General features: G+C 39.5%; 1 protein-coding gene across 2 annotated transcripts in view; it reads right to left on the bottom strand.

Moving 5' to 3' along the window:
- LOC125918685 (coiled-coil domain-containing protein 7-like) overlaps window positions 1–15,652 on the bottom strand; it is a 228,222-nt gene extending 212,570 nt beyond the window's left edge. For both annotated transcript variants that reach the window (XM_049624804.1, XM_049624805.1), the window contains exon 1: window positions 15,593–15,652. The gene's annotated coding sequence lies outside the window, so the exon portion shown is untranslated. The remainder of the gene's footprint in view (window positions 1–15,592) is intronic.
- Between the last annotated feature and the right edge of the window lie 1,193 nt (window positions 15,653–16,845).

The following is a 16,845-nucleotide window of genomic DNA, read 5'->3' as shown; positions in this document are numbered from 1 at the left end:
TTAAATATTTTCATTTTTGGAAGTAGGCTAATATTTCTATATATTCCTAAAACAAATTGTATTAACAAAAATAAGAATAGGGTACTAAAAATGAAGGCAACTTAAGAAATTAGTCAACTTTGGGGTGCCTGGATGGCTCAGTTGGTTAAACGTCCGACTTTGGTTCAGGTCATGATCTCACTGATTTCGAGCCCAGCGTCGGGCTCTGTGCTGACATCTCAGAGCCTGGAGCCTGTTTCAGATTCTGTGTCTCCCTCTCTCTCTAATCTTCCTCCGTTCATGCTCTCTCTGTCTCAAAAATAAACGTTAAAAAAAAAACTAAAAAATAAATTAGTCAACTTGGCGTGCCTGCATGGTTCAGTTGGTTAAGCATCCAACTTCTGCTCAGGTCATGATCTTGCAGTTCATGGATTGGAGCCCAATGCTGTGCACTGATGCTGTGGAGCCTGCTTGGGATTCTTCCTCTGTCCCACTGTCTCTGCCCCTCCCCTTTCTCTCTCTCTCTCTCTCAAAATAAATAAACTTAAAAAAAAATTTTTTTAATGAGCCAACTCAAGAAGGGGAAAAAGGGACTAATTTAGGTACTCATGATATAGTAATATATCCTCAGTCTTGGGTAAGAGAAATAAAATCATAAAATCTTTGGTTTGGTTTGTTTTTCTACTGGTATCAGTTACACAATTCTAAAACAATTTTAGGGTCTTCTAAAATTGAGCAAATGAGTAAATACATTGATGCTATACTTATACCTATATATACCTACATATACATGTTCATACATATGTATACATATTCATACACACATATAATTACATACCATAAATGTATAGATAGAAATACAGATATGCACAAACACAGACACACACACACATACATACACCCCAGCACCAATGGACACCATTAGTTTTCAAATGTTGGTTTCTAGTAACATTTCCCATTTAAAAAAAAAACAAGTCTACTAGGAAAAATGGCTGATTCTACCTATGTGCAGGAAATGTTCGAGATTGGCATGGTACATCTTGTCATACTAAATATCAAGGAATTTCTCAATGTCTAGTGTAATAAGTTTATAGTACTTAACTTGAATAAAATCCCACTAGCCAATGCCATAACAATTTTAGAGCTAAAAAAGAATAGTATAAGCTATGAAACCATTGGAAGAATGGGAATCCATGATCTCATTCCAATAATTTTTAAAAAGGGGAAAAAAATATGAGTGAGGATAAGCCCTTACTTTCAAGAATGTCAGGTACCAATTGGATAAACATGGATATGGTATTAGAGTTGGGAAATAATCATTTTGGAACCTTCAAACTAGAGACTAGTTCAGCAATGTATTATGAATACATCCTAAATCTAGGAAATTATGATAGAGAATAGGATATTTGCATGATCTGAATGTATCTTCCTACAGATTACTTATTATCTGCTAAGGAGAAAATAGTAAGATGGAGGAAAACAGTTTGACCCATTGATCATTATTAAAATCACAAATTAATGATAGATGTACACAGTGTAGCTCTGGATGTGATACCCTAAGAACATCAGAAATATCCAAACTGAGGAACCTTTCTTTAAAGATACATTATTCTTCAAAGAATATAATGTCATAAAAGACAAAGAAGACCTAAGGAAATATCCTAGTTTAGAGAAGGATAGAAACATAACAACTACATGAAATACCTAATAATAAACTGGATTCTGCATGAAAGGGAAAAATGTTATAAAGAATAATATTGGGTTAAATGACAAATATTGGATTGTGAATGGTAGATTAGGAGAAAACTAGTATACTGATCTTAAGTTTACTGAAAGTATCAACTGTATTGTCACTACACAGACAACATGCTTAAACGTAGGAAATAGATGTTTAAAGGGCTATGACATACCCAACTTACTCTTAAATAGTTCAGAAATAGTCCAAAATATGCCTTATAAAAGAGAGCAAAAGATAAAGACAAAAAAGCAAACAAGAAAAATGTTAACAATAGATGATTCTACATGAAGAATATATAGATGTTCTTTGTACTGTTTTTTAACCTCTTTTTAAATTTAAAATTATTTACAAATTGAAACCTTTTTAAAGTCATTTTTTAAATAATGAAGAAAGATAAAATGAATGTGAGAAAAAGTAACAGATATTAAAAACAGACAAACATATGGATAATAAGAGTCGCTGAAGATAAATCAGGCCCTTGCACCAGGGAGCTCACATGGGGAAGACTAATGCCCTTAAAGTTTGACTTTAAAAACCAGAGGGGCGGAAGAGTGGGAAGATGGCGGTGTAGGAGGACGCTGAGGTCACCGAGTCCTGCGGATCACTTAGATTCCACCCACACCTGCCTAAATAACCCAGAAAACCACCAGAGATTAGCAGAATGGATTCTCCAGAGCCAAGCATAGACGAGAGGTCCACAGAAGAGGGTAGGAGGGACGGAGAGGCAGTGTGCTACACGGACTGACAGGAGGGAGCCAGGGTGGAGGGGCGGCCCGCTGGGCAAGCAGAGCCCTCAAGTCTTGCTTGCAAAAGCGGAGTGGCCAGACAGAGTGTGTTCGGACAGCAAGCGGGACTTAACATCTGGAAGGGTATAAGCTAACAGCTCTGCTTGGAGAGCAGGACGGCTGGAGGACAATGGGAGGGAGAGTTGTTGAGCCCCGGATGACAGAGCGCAGCTTGGCGGGGAACAAAGGCGCTCCTCATTGCCATCTCCCTCGCCCATCCCCCAGCCAAAATCCCAAAGGGAACCAGTTCCTGACAGGGAACTTGCTTGCACCGCGCAAACACCAAACGCTGTGCTTCTGCGGATCCATCCCTTCAGCGGGTCTGACTCCCTCCCAGTGCCACAGGGCCCCTCCTGAAGAGGAACTCCCAAAGAAAAGTGAGCTGAGCCTACCCGTCCCACCCCTATGCACCTTGCTGATCCACCCCAGCTAATACGCCAGATCCCCAGCACCACAAGCTTGGCACTGTGCAAGTAGCCCAGACGGGCCTCGCCACCCCACAGTAAATCCCACCCCTAGGAGAGGGAAAGAGAAGGCACACACCAGTCTGACTGTGGCCACAGCTGTGGGCTGGGGACAGACATCAGGTCTGACTGTGGCCCCACCCACCAACGCAAGTTATTCAAGACAGCACAGGGGAAGTGCCCCGCAGTTCCGCACCACTCCAGGGACTATCCAAAATGACAAAACAGAAGAATTCCCCTCAAAAAAAAGTCCAGGAAATAACGACAGCTAACGAACTAATAAAAAACGATTTAAACAATATAACAGAAAGTGTATTTAGAATAATAGTCATAAAATTAATCGCTGGGTTTGAAAACTGTATAAAGGACAGCAGAGAATCAATTGCTACAGAGATCAAGGGACTAAGGAACAGTCAGGAGGAGCTAAAAAATGCTATTAATGAGCTGCAAAATAAAATGGAGAAAACCACGGATCAGATTGAAGAGGCAAAGGAGAGAATAGGTGAACTAGAAGATAAAATTATGGAAAAAGAGGAAACTGAGAAAAAAAGAGATTAAAAAATCCAGGAGTATGAGGGGAAAATTAGAGAACTAAGTGATGCACTAAAGAGAAATAATCTACACATAATTGGTATTCCAGAGGAGGAAGAGAGAGGGAAAGGTGCTGAAGGTGTACTTGAAGAAATAATAGCTGAGAACTTCCCTGATCTGGGGAAGGAAAAAGGCATTGAAATCCAAGAGGTACAGAGAACTCCCTTCAGACGTAACTTGAATCGATCTTCTGCACAACATATCATAGTGAAACTGGCAAAATACAAGGATAAAGAGAAAATTCTGAAAGCAGCTAGAGATAAACGTGCTCTAACATATAAAGGGAGACCTATAAGACTCGTGACCGATCTCTCTACTGAAACTTGGCAGGCCAGAAAGGAATGGCAGGAGATCTTCAATGTGATGAACAGAAAAACTATGCAGCCAAGAATACTTTATCCAGCAAGTCTGTTATTTAGAATAGAAGGAGAGATAAAGGTCTTCCCAAACAAACAAAAACTGAAGGAATTCGTCACCACTAACCAGCCCTACAAGAGATCCTAAGGGGGATCCTGTGAGACAAAGTACCAGAGACATCGCTACAAGCATTAAACCTACAGACATCACAATGACTCTAAACCCATATCTTTCTATAATATCACTGAATGTAAATGGACTAAATGCGCCAACCAAAAGATATAGGGTATCAGAATGGATAAAAAAACAAGACCCATCTATTTGCTGTCTACAAGAGACTCATTTTAAATCTGAGGACACCTTCAGATTGAGAGTGAGGGGATGGAGAACTATTTATCATGCCACTGGAAGTCAAAAGAAAGCTGGAGTAGCCATACTTATATCAGACAAACTAGACTTTAAATTAAAGGTTGTAACAAGAGATGAAGAAAGGCATTATATAATAATTACAGGGTCTATCCATCAGGAAGAGCTAACAATTATAAATGTCTATGCGCCGAATACCGGAGCCCCCAAATATATAAAACAATTACTCACAAACATAAGCAACCTTATTGATAAGAATGTGGTAATTGCAGGGGACTTTAACACTCCCCTTGCAGAAATGGATAGATCATCTAGACACATGGTCAATAAAGAAACAAGGGCCCTGAATGATACATTGGATCAGATGGACTTGACAGATATATTTAGAACTCTGCATCCCAAAGCAACAGAATATACTTTCTTCTTGAGTGCACATGGAACATTCTCCAAGATAGATCACATACTGGGTCACAAAACAGCCCTTCATAAGTATACAAGAATTGAAATTATACCATGCGTACTTTCAGACCACAATGCTATGAAATCAACCACAGGAAAAAGTCTGGAAAACCTCCAAAAGCATGGAGGTTAAAGAACACCCTACTAAAGAATGAGTGGGTCAACCAGGAAATTAGAGGAGAAATTAAAAAATATATGGAAACAAATGAAAATGAAAATACAACAATCCAAACGCTTTGGGATGCAGCGAAGGCAGTCCTGAGAGGAAAATACATTGCAATCCAGGCCTATCTCAAGAAACAAGAAAAATCCCAAGTACAAAATCTAACAGAACACCTAAAGGAAATAGAAGCATAACAGCACAGACACCCTAAACCCAGAAGAGGAAGAAAAATAATAAAGATCAGAGCAGAAATAAACAATATAGAATCTAAAAAAACCGTAGAGCAGATCAATGAAACCAAGAGTTGGTTTTTTGAAAAAATAAACAAAATAGATAAACCTCTAGCCAGGCTTCTCAAAAAGAAAAGGGAGATGACCCAAATAGATAAAATCATGAATGAAAATGGAATTATTACAACCAATCCCTCAGAGATACAAGCAATTATCAGGGAATACTATGAAAAATTATATGCCAACAAACTGGACAACCTGGAAGAAATGGACAAATTCCTAAACACCCACACTCTTCCAAAACTCAATCAGGAGGAAATAGAAAGCTTGAACAGACCCATAACCAACGAAGAAATTGAATCAGTCGTCAAAAATCTCCCAACAAATAAGAGTCCAGGACCAGATGGCTTCCCAGGGGAGTTCTACCAGACGTTTAAAGCAGAGATAATACCTATCCTTCTCAAGCTATTCCAAGAAATAGAAAGGGAAGGAAAACTTCCAGACTCATTCTATGAAGCCAGTATTACTTTGATTCCTAAACCAGACAGAGACCCAGTAAACAAAGAGAACTACAGGCCAATATCCCTGATGAATATGGAGGCAAAAATTCTCAATAAGATACTAGCAAATCGAATTCAACAACCTATAAAAAGAAGTATTCACCATGATCAAGTGGGATTCATTCCTCGGATGCAGGGCTGGTTCAACATTCGCAAATCAATCAACGTGATACATCACATTAATAAAAGAAAAGATAAGAACCATATTATCCTGTCAATCAATGCAGAAAAGGCATTTGACAAAATTCAGCAACTTTCTTAATAAAAACCCTGGAGAAAGTCGGGATAGAAGGAACATACTTAAAGATCATAAAAGCCATTTATGGAAAGCCCACAGCTAACATCATCCTCAATGGGGAAAAACAGAGCTTTTTCCCTGAGATCAGGAGCACGACAGGGATGCCCACTCTCACCGCTGTTGTTTAACATAGTGTTGGAAGTTCTAGCATCAGCAATCAGACAACAAAAGGATATCAAAGGCATCAAAATTGGCAAAGATGAAGTTAAGCTTTCACTTTTTGTAGATGACATATTATACATGGAAAATCCAATAGACTCCACCAAAAGTCTGCTAGAACTGATACATGAATTCAGCAAAGTTGCAGTATACAAAATCAATGTACAGAAATCAGTTGCATTCTTATACACTAACAATGAAGCAACAGAAAGACAAATAAAGAAACTGATCCCATTCACAATTGCACCAAGAAACATAAAATACCTAGGAATAAATCTAACCAAAGATGTAAAAGATCTGTATGCTGAAAACTATAGAAAGCTTATGAAGGAAATTGAAGAAGATATAAAGAAATGGAAAAACATTCCGTGCTCATGGGTTGGAAGAATAAATATTGTCAAAATGTCAATACTACCCAAAGCTATCTACACATTCAATGCAATCCCAATCAAAATTGCACCAGCATTCTTCTCGAAACTAGAACAAGCACTCCTAAAATTCATATGGAACCACAAAAGGCTCCTAATAGCCAAAGTAATTTTGAAGAAGACGACCAAAGCAGGAGGCATCACAATCCCAGACTTCAGCCTCAACTACAAAGCTGTAATCATCAAGACAGCATGGTATTGGCACAAAAACAGACACATGGACCAATGGAATAGAATAGAAACCCCAGAACTAGACCCACAAAAGTATGGCCAACTAACCTTTGACAAAGCAGGAAAGAACATCCATGGGGAAAAAGGCAGTCTCTTTAACAAATGGTGCTGGGAGAACTGGACAGCAACATGCAGAAGATTGAAACCAGACCACTTTCTCACACCATTCACAAAAATAAACTCAAAATGGATAAAGGACCTGAATGTGAGACAGGAAACTATCAAAACCCCAGAGGAGAAAGCAGGAAAAGACCTCTCTGACCTCAGCTGTAGCAATTTCTTACTTGACACATCCCCAAAGGCAAGGGAATTAAAAGCAAAAATGAATTACTGGGACCTTATGAAGATAAAAAGACAGCAAAGGAAACAACCAACAAAACTAAAAGGTAACCAACGGAATTGCAAATGACATATCGGACAAAGGGCTAGTATCCAAAGTCTATAGAAAGCTCACCAAACTCCACACCCGAAAAACAAATAACCCAGTGAAGAAATGGGCAGAAAACATGAATAGACACTTCTCTAAAGAAGACATCCGGGTGGCCAACAGGCACATGAAAAGATGCCCACGTCGCTCCTCATCAGGGAAATACAAATCAAAACCACACTCAGATATCACCTCTTGCCAGTCAGAGTGGCCAAAATGAACAAATCAGGAGACTATAGATGCTGCCGAGGATGTGGAGAAACGGGAACCCTCTTGCACTGTTGGTGGAAATCGAAATTGGTGCAGCCACTCTGGAAAACAGTGTGCAGGTTCCTCAGAAAATTAAAAATAGACCTACCCTATGACCCAGCAATAGCACTGCTAGGAATTTACTCAAGGGATACAGGAGTACTGATGCATAGGGGTACTTGTACCCCAATGTTTATAGCAGCACTCTCAACAATAGTCAAATTATGGAAAGAGCCTAAATGTCCATCAACTGATGTGTGGATAAAGAAATTGTGGTTTATATACACAATGGAGTACTACCTGGCAATGAGAAAGAATGAAATATGGCCCTTTGTAGCAATGTGGATGGAACTGGAGAGTGTGATGCTAAGTGAAATAAGCCATACAGAAAAAGACAGATACCATATGGTTTCACTCTTATGTGGATCCTGAGAAACTTAACAGAAACCCATGAGGGAGGGGAAGGATAAAAAAAGAGATTAGAGTGGGAGAGAGCCAAGGCATGAGAGACTCTTAAAAACTGAGAACAAACTGAGGGCTGATGGGGGGGGGGGGGGAGGGGAGGGTGGTTGATGGGTATTGAGGAGGGCACCTTTTGGGATGAGCACTGGGTGTTGTTTGGAAACCAATTTGACAATAAATTTCATATATTGAAAAAAATAAATATATATATATAAACATTAAAATAAAAATAAATAAATAAATAAATAAATAAATAAATAAATTAAATAAATAAGTAAACATTAAAAAAATAAAAAATAAAAAAATAAAAACCAGAGCGTCTGGGACACCTGTGTGGCTCAGTCAGTTAAGCATCCATTCAGCTCATGTCATTATCTCACAGTTGGCGAGTTCAAGACCTTCATTGGGCTCTGTGCTAACAGTTCAGAGCCTGGAGCCTGCTTTGGCTGGGTTTCCCTCTCTGTCTACCCCTCCCTGACTCACACACTGTCTCTGTCTCTGTCTCTCTCTCTCTCTCAACTAAATAAACATTAAAAAAAATTTTTTTAACCAGAGGGGCTGAATTCTGTGAAAAAACAGTCATACATCAAGCCTGGAGCTTTCAAAGCTGGCTGTATCAGCATTGGGCAATTGGGGAGGGTGAGCGATGGCTCAGTCACAACACTGAAAGAAACAGAAATCTTCATGGAGAGGCAACATAAAAACAGCAGTTTACACAATGCGGGTGCATGGTGGGGAGCAAGTGAGAAATAGGTCTCCTCATACTGATTTCAGAGTATGTTGGGGGACTTCTCCAAAAATGAGGGAGTTAGAAGGCACCATTTTCCTCCCCCAGTACCCAACCCCCAGTATGAAAACACAGCCATCTTAGAGAAGCGGGGCTGCACAGACACCTGCTACTGAATCTACTAGTGGTGTGCTATGCCCATGAGTTTTCCTGAGAACTAGCCCACTCCAAAGCCTGCTAGCCCTGCAGAGTACCTTGCATGTACACTACACATAGCCCTTTGCCTATAGCTATCATTATGTGCCTCACCTAGCTGCACCACTAGCATCATGCACCACGTCTAACTGCCAGGTCACAGCTGCTGCTGTGTGCCATGCCCAGCTGCCAGGCCAGGCCCAGCCACCACACCATGCCCAGCCCTGTGCCCCAGCTACTGATACATGACAGACCCAGGCACATCCAGCCATTGTTGCACATCATACCCATCCTCAAGCCTCTGGCAGCCCCAGTACACAGCCCCCAAATGCAGGAAAACTTTAGGAGATCCGGCAAAGGACTAGTGACCCAGCACAGATTTTGCTAATACCACCACTCCATTCCAAGTTCCCTGGCAGGCACATCCCCTCAGAGCTGGCCTGCTTGGAGTTCCCCTAACATCACAGAAAGAAAGCACAGCCCAAAACAGGCAGAGAGTCAGAGAGACAATTGCACTAAAAGGAAAAGTGACTCAGACACAACAGCAGGGCATAAGCAACACACATAGGATACTATCCTAAGTGCCAGGTTCTGATGAAGGGGAGGCATTGCACTGCCAGGCACTCCAGGGCCACTTCGTCATAAAGTCGTTACTTTCAAAAGCGGGAGATACAGTTGACTATCTTAACACATAAACAGGCACAGAGAGGCAGACAAAATGAGGAAACAGATAAATTTATCCCAAATGAAAGAACAAGACAGTCTATATTAAGTTGATGATAACAATTAAGTTTGAACCCATTCTTTATCCCCTCCCCCATATATTAGGTTTAGGGTGTCATAACTTACATTACTTTATTTCCAGAATCCTTTCACTAATATTTATACATATACTTAATTTTAATGCTTTTGTAATTCTACTTTTCTTATTCCTATTTATGGTCTTTCCTTTCCACTCAAAGAGTCCCTTTTAACATTTCCTGTACAGCTTGTTAAGTGGTGATTGATTGCTTTAACTTTTGTTTGTCTAGGAAATTCTTTACCTCTCCTTCTATTCTTAATGATAGCTTTGCTAGATAGAGTATTCTTTCTGCAGATTTTTCTCAGTCAGCACTTTGAATATATCATACCACTCCCTTCTAGCTTGTCAAGTTTCTGTTGAAAAAACTATCTACTGCTGTTCTTAAGGGTTTTCATTGTAAGTTACTGACTTCTGTTGTCTTTATCTCTGTATTTTGCAAATGTAATTACAATATGTCTTGGTGTTGGTGTGTTTTTGTTGATTTTGATCAGAATTCTCTGGGCCTCCTGGATCAGGATGTTTGTCTCCTTCCCCAGATAAGGGAAGTTTTCAGCTGCTCTTTTCTCAAATAAATTTTCTATCCCCTTTTCTCTCTTCTTCTTCTTCCAGTACTCCTATAAAGAAATGTTATTAGGTTCAGTGGAGTTACTGAGTTGTCTATGTCATTTCTTGGTTCCATAATTCTTTCTCCCTTTTGTTCAGCTTCCTTATTTTCTAATATTTTATCTTCTGTTGTAACTAATTTATTACTCTGCTTCTTCCAGCCTCCAGTTCATTGCATCAAGCCTCTTTCCGATATTGTTTTTTATGAATATAATTTATTGTCAAATTGGCTTACATGCAACACCCAGTGCTCATCCCAACAATTGCCCTCCTCAATCCCCATCACCCAGTTTCCTTCTCTCCCACCCCCATCCACCTTTAGTTTGTTCTCTGTATTTAAGAGTCTCTTGTGGTTGGCCTCCCTCCATCTCTGTTTATATCTATTTTTCCCCTTCCTTTTCCCCATGGTCTTCTGTTCAGTTTCTCAAAATCCACATATGAGTGAAAACATATATGTTTTCCTTCTCTGACTGACTTATTTCACTCAGCATAATACCTTCCAGTTCTATCCACTTTGCTGCAAATGACAGGATTTCATTCTTTCTCATTGCCAAGTGGTATTCCATTGAATATATAAACCACATCTTCTTTATCCATTCATGTGTTGATGGACATTTATGCTCTTTGCATAATTTGGCTATTGTTGAAAGCACTGCTATAAACATTGGGGTACACGTGCCCCTATGCATCAGCACTTCTGTATCCTTTGGATAAATTCCTATCAGTGCTATTACTGGGTCTTAGGGTAGTTCTATTTTTATTTTTTTTAGGAACATCCACACTGTTTTCCAGAGTGGCTGCATCAGTTTGCATTCCCATCACCAGTTTCTCCACATCCTTGTCAGCATCTGTAGTTTCCTGAGTTGTTCATTTTAGCCACTCTGACTGGTGGGAGGTGATATCTCAGTGTGGCTTTGATTTTTATTTCCCTGATTGTGAGTGACATCGAGCATCTTTTCATATGTCTGTTGGCATCTGGATGTCTTCTTTGGAAAAGTGTCTATTCATGTCTTCTGCCCATTTCTTCACTGGATTATTTGTTTTTTGAGTGTTGATTTTGGTAAGTTCTTAATAGATTTTGGACACTAACCCTTTATCTGACATATGTCATTTGCAAATACCTTGTCCCATTCCGTTGGTTGCCTTTCAGTTTTGTTGATTGTTTCTTTTGCCTTGCAGAAGCCTTTTATCTTAATGAGGTACCAATAGCTCACTTGTGCTTTTAATTCCTTTGCCTTTGGAGACATGTCAAGCAAGAAATTGCTGTGGCTGAGGTCAAAGAGGGTGTTTCCTGATTTCTCCTCTTGGGTTTTGATGGTTTCCTATCTAACATTTAGGTCTTTAATCTATTTTGAGTTTATTTTTGTGTATGCTGTAAGAAAGTGGTCTAGGTTCATTCTTCTGCATGTTGCTGTCCAGTTCTCCCAGCACCATTTGCTAAAGAGACTGTCTTTTTTCCATTGGATCCTCTTTCCTGCTTTGTCAAAGATTAGCTGGTCATACATTTGTGGGTCCAATTCTACATTCTCTATTCTATTCCATTGATCTATGTGTCTGTTTTTGTGCCAATACCATTCTGTCTTGATGATTACAGTTTTATTATAGAGGCTGAAGTCTAGGATTGTGTTGCCTCCCACTTTAGTTTTCTTCTTCAATATTACTTTGGATATTTGGGGTCGTTTGTGGTTCCATACAAATTTTAGGATTGTTTGTTCTAGCTTTGAGAAGAATGCTAGTGCAATTTTGATTGGTTTTGCATGGACTGTGTAGATTGCTTTGGGTGATATTGAAATTTTAACAATATTTATTCTTCCAATCCATGACTATGAAATGTTTTTCCATTTCTTTGTGTCTTCTTCAATTTCCTTCATAAACTTTCTATAGTTTTCAGCATACAGATCTTTTACATCTTTGGTTAGGTTTATTTCTAGGTATTTTACGGTTCTTGGTGCAATTGTAAATGGGATAAGATTCTTTATTTCTCTTTCTGTTGCTTCATTATTGGTGTATAAAAATGCAACCTATTTCTGTATATTGATTTTGTACCCTGTGACTCTGCTGAATTCATGTATCAGTTCTAGGAGTCTTTTGGTGGAGTTGTTCAGGTTTTCCACGTAGAGTATCATGTCGTCTGCGAAAAGTGAAAGGTTGCCAATTTTGCTGCCTTTGATTTTATTTTCTTGTCTTATTGCTGAGAGTAGGAATTCCAACACATGTTAAACAACAGTGGTGAGAGTGAACATCTCTGTCATGTCCCTATCTCAGGGGGAAAGCTCTCAGTTTTCCCCACTGAGGATAATATTAGCTTTGGGATTTTGATATATGGCTTTATGATGTTCAAGTATGTTCCTTCTGTCCCAACTTTCTTGAGGGTTTTTATTAAGAAACGATGTTGTATTTTGTCAAATGCTTTTTCTGCATCTATTGACAGGGTCATATGGTTCTCATCCTTTATTAATGTGATGTATCACATTGATTCATTTGTGAATACTGAACCAGCCCTGCAGCCCAGTAATGAATCCCACTTGATCATGGTGAATAATTCTTTTTATATGCTGTTGAATTTGATTTGCTAGTATCTTGTTGAGAATTTTTTCATCTATGTTTATCAGAGATATTGGCCTGTAGTTCTCCTTTTTTGTGGGGTTGGTTTAGTAATCAAGGTAATGCTGCCTTCATAGAATGAGTCCAGAAACTTTCCTTCCATTTCTATTTTTTGGAACAGCTTGAGAAGAATAGGTATTAACTCTGCTTTAAATGTCTGGTAGAATTCCCCAGGGATGCCATCTAGTCTATGACTCTTGTTTGTAGGGAGATTTTTGATAACTGATTCAATGTCTTCACTAATTATGGGTGTGTTCAAATTTTCTATTTCTTCCTGTTTGAGTTTTGGTAGTGTGTGAGTGTTTAGGAATTTGTCCATTTCTTCCAGGTTGTCCTGTTTGTTGGCGTATAATTTTTCATAATATTCTCTGATAATTGCTTGTATTTCTGAGGGATTTGTTGTGATAAATCCACTTTCATTCATTATTTTACCTATTTGGGTCCTCTCTCTTTTCTTTTTGAGAAGTTATGCTAGGGGGTTATCAATTTTAATTTTTCAAAAAACCAACTCTTAGTTTCATTGATCTGTTCTACTGTGGGTTTTTTTGGATCCTGTATTGTTTATTTCTGCTCTGATCTTTATTCTTTCTTTACTTCTGCTGGGTTTGGGGTGTGTTTGTTGTTCTGCTTCTATTTCCTTTAGGTGTGCTGTTAGATTTTGTATATGGAATTTTTCTTGTTTCTTGAGATAGGCCTGGATTGCAATGTATTTTCCTCTTAGGACTGCCTTTGCTGCATCCCAAAAAGTTGGATTGTTGTGTTTTCATCTTCATTTGTTTCCATATATTTTTTAATTTTCCCTTTAATTGCCTGCTGACCAAATCATTCTTTAGTAGATGTTTTTTAAACTCCATGCATTTGGAGGTTTTCCAAACTTTGATTTTAAGTTTCATAGCATTGAGGTGTGAAAGTGTGCATGGTATGATCTCAAATCTTTTGTATTCACTGAGGGCTATTTGTGAACCAGTATGTGATCTATCTAGGAGAATGTTCCATGTGCACTCAAGAAGAATATATATTCTGCTGCTTTTGCATGAAAAGTTCTAAATATACCCATCAAGTCCATCTGGTCCAGTGTATCATTCAGGGCCATTGTTTATTTATTGATTTTCTGTCTAGATGATTGTTATAAGTGGAGTATTAAAGTCCCCTGCAATTATCACATGCTTACCAATAAGGTTGCTTACGTTTGTGATTGTTTTATATATTTGGGTGCTTCTAAATTCAGTGCATAAACCTTTATAATTGTTAGCTCTTCTTGTTGGATAGACCCCGTAATTATTATATAATGCTCTTCTTAATCTTTTGTTATAGTCTTTAGTTTAAAATCTAGTTTGTCTGATATAAGTATGGCCTCTCCAGCTTTGTTTTGACTCTCAATAGCATGATAGATGTTTCTCCTTCCCCTCACTTTCAATCTGAAAGTGTCCTCAGATCTAAAATGGGTCTCTTGTAGACAGCAAATAGATGGGTCTGGTCTTTTTATCCATCCTGATCCCCTATGTCTTTTGATTGGAGCACTTAGTCTGTTTACATTCAGTGTTATTATTGAAAGATATGGATTTAGAGTCTCTGTGTTATCTGTAGGTTTCATGCTTGTACTGATGTCTCTGGTCCTTTGTGGTCTTCACAATACTCACAGAGTCCCCCTTTGAATCTCTTGTAGGGCTTGTTTAGTGGTGATGAATTCCTTCAGTTTTTTGTTTGTTTGTTTGTTTTTCTGGGAAAGCCTTTATCTCTCCTTCTATTCTGAATGAGAGGCTTGTTGAATAAAGGATTCTTGGCTGTTTATTTTTCCTATTCAGCACATTGAAATTTTTCTGCCACTCCTTTCTGGCCTGCCAAGTGTCAGTAGATAGGGTGCTGCTAAACTTATGTGTCTACCCTTGTAGGTTTAGTCCCATTTATTCCTGGCTGTTTTCAGAATTCTCTCTTTATCCTTGTATTTTGCCAGTTTCACTATGATATGTCATGCAGAAGATTGATTTCAGTCTGAAGGGAGTCCTCTGTGCCTCCTAGATTTCAATGTCTGTTTGTTTCCTTCCCCAGATTGGGGAGGTTCTCAGCTATGATTTGTTCAAGCACACCTTCGACCCCTTTCTCTCTTCTTCTTCTTCTTCTGGAACTCCTGTGATACGGATATTGTTCTGATTCATTGAGACACTTAGTTCTCTAATTCTCCCCTCATGGTCCAGAATTTTTTTATCTTTTTCTCAGCTTCATCTTTTTCCATACTTTTATATTCTATTTCACCTATTCTCCCCTCTACCTCTTCAATTCTGGCTGTCACCACCTCTAGTTTATTTTGCACCTCATTTACAGCATTTTTAAATTCATCCTGATTATTTTTAATTCCTTGATCTCTGCAGCAATAGATTCTCTGCTATCTTCTATGCTTTTTTTAAGCCCAGCGATTAATCTTGAGTATTATTCTAAATTATCATTCAGTTATATTTTTTATATCTGTTTGGAGCAATTCTTTAGCTGTCATTTCTTCCAGGAATTTCTTTTGAGGAGGATCTTCTGTATCATCATTTTTGCTAGTTTTCTGTCCCTTATGTGTTTTAAAAGCTTGTTATGTGTCCTGCACCTGTGAGCACTACTGTATTAAAGAAGGGTCATACATTGTCCAGGGCCTGGCCCTTCAGGAGGTGCTTTTTAGAGAGTTACTTGCTCTCTGTTGTTGTGACTGTGATTTTTTTTTTATCTCCTTACTGGTAGTGATGTTTCGGACCCTCCACCAGGTGTCTTTTGATTTGTTCATTGAAGTAGCCCTGGAAAGGAAAACAAACAAACAAAATCAAGCAGAAAATAAACACACACACACACACACACACACACACACACAACCAGAAACAGCAGCTACAAGTAAACAACAGGGTGGAGGCAGTGTTGATGAAAGCGGCCTTATCCCATACAAAGAGAGATGACGGGGGATGGGGGGGGTGTGGGGAGGGGGACAGGAGGAAAAAAAGGATAAAAGTTGACCAGAGAAACTATATGGCTTAATCCAGAGAGAGAGAGAAAGGAGAATAAAGAAGGAGGTATGGAACATGTATCAAGAGAATGGATTAAATATGTCTGCTTAAACAAAACAACAACCAGAGTAACCTGACTAGAGGAGGGAAGAGATAAGGAGGAAAGGAAGGAAGACTAGATCTATATAATAAGAATTGTCCAAGAATTAAACCAGTCAATGCAACAGCACTGGTCTGGAGGAGGGGCTGGCTGGTTCATCATCATCAATCCCGCTCCAGTAGATAAGCCATTACCAGGTGGGGAGGGGTATGGTTTGGTGCAGGCGGGTCCTGCCTCTACTGTGGGCCCTTGCTATCCCTTCGCTGAAGTCCCACCTTGTTGGTGATGGGGAAAAGAATGGTGACACCCCAGTCCCTCCTCCTCAGACCAGGTATCCCAAACCACTCTGTTCGAGCTATCCTCCCTGTGCCATGGGTGCAAACGAGGCAGTTTGTCCCGCTCCACCAACTCCCATGCCCTGGCGCTTGGCTGAGATTCAAACTCCCACTCTGTGCACCCCAGTACTGGGGAGTAGAGCTCCACACTGCCCTCTGGCATGTGCTGCATGCAGTCTGCTGTTCTGTTCTGACTGCTCTATCCTTCAGGCAAGCCTTCTTCAGAGGTTCTCCTTGCTTGCTAATGGGCAGTTTTTGGTCCCTGGCCTGAATGTGGTGAGTTTCAACTAGATGTATTCTGGTCTTCTTGTGAAATGAGACCCGTCACTACCTCCACTGGCACTGAAGCCCTGCAAAATTCTCTGGTCAGGAGATATGGTGTGGGCAGGTGTTTGTGCTGGTCTTGTGGAGGAGAGGCCTGCCACACTGAGACTGAGGTAAGCATGACTGAGGAGCTCCACCAGAGTGCAGGGGAGAGGCTTGGTGTAAGCAAGTTAGGCAGCCAGTGCCTTTACTGTACTGCTTCCCACAGGTGCCTCTGTATTTATGCAGAGG

Source organism: Panthera uncia, chromosome B4 (assembly GCF_023721935.1).
Source record: "Panthera uncia isolate 11264 chromosome B4, Puncia_PCG_1.0, whole genome shotgun sequence".
NCBI lineage: Eukaryota > Metazoa > Chordata > Mammalia > Carnivora > Felidae > Panthera > Panthera uncia.
This window is presented reverse-complemented; position numbering and strand designations above follow the sequence as displayed.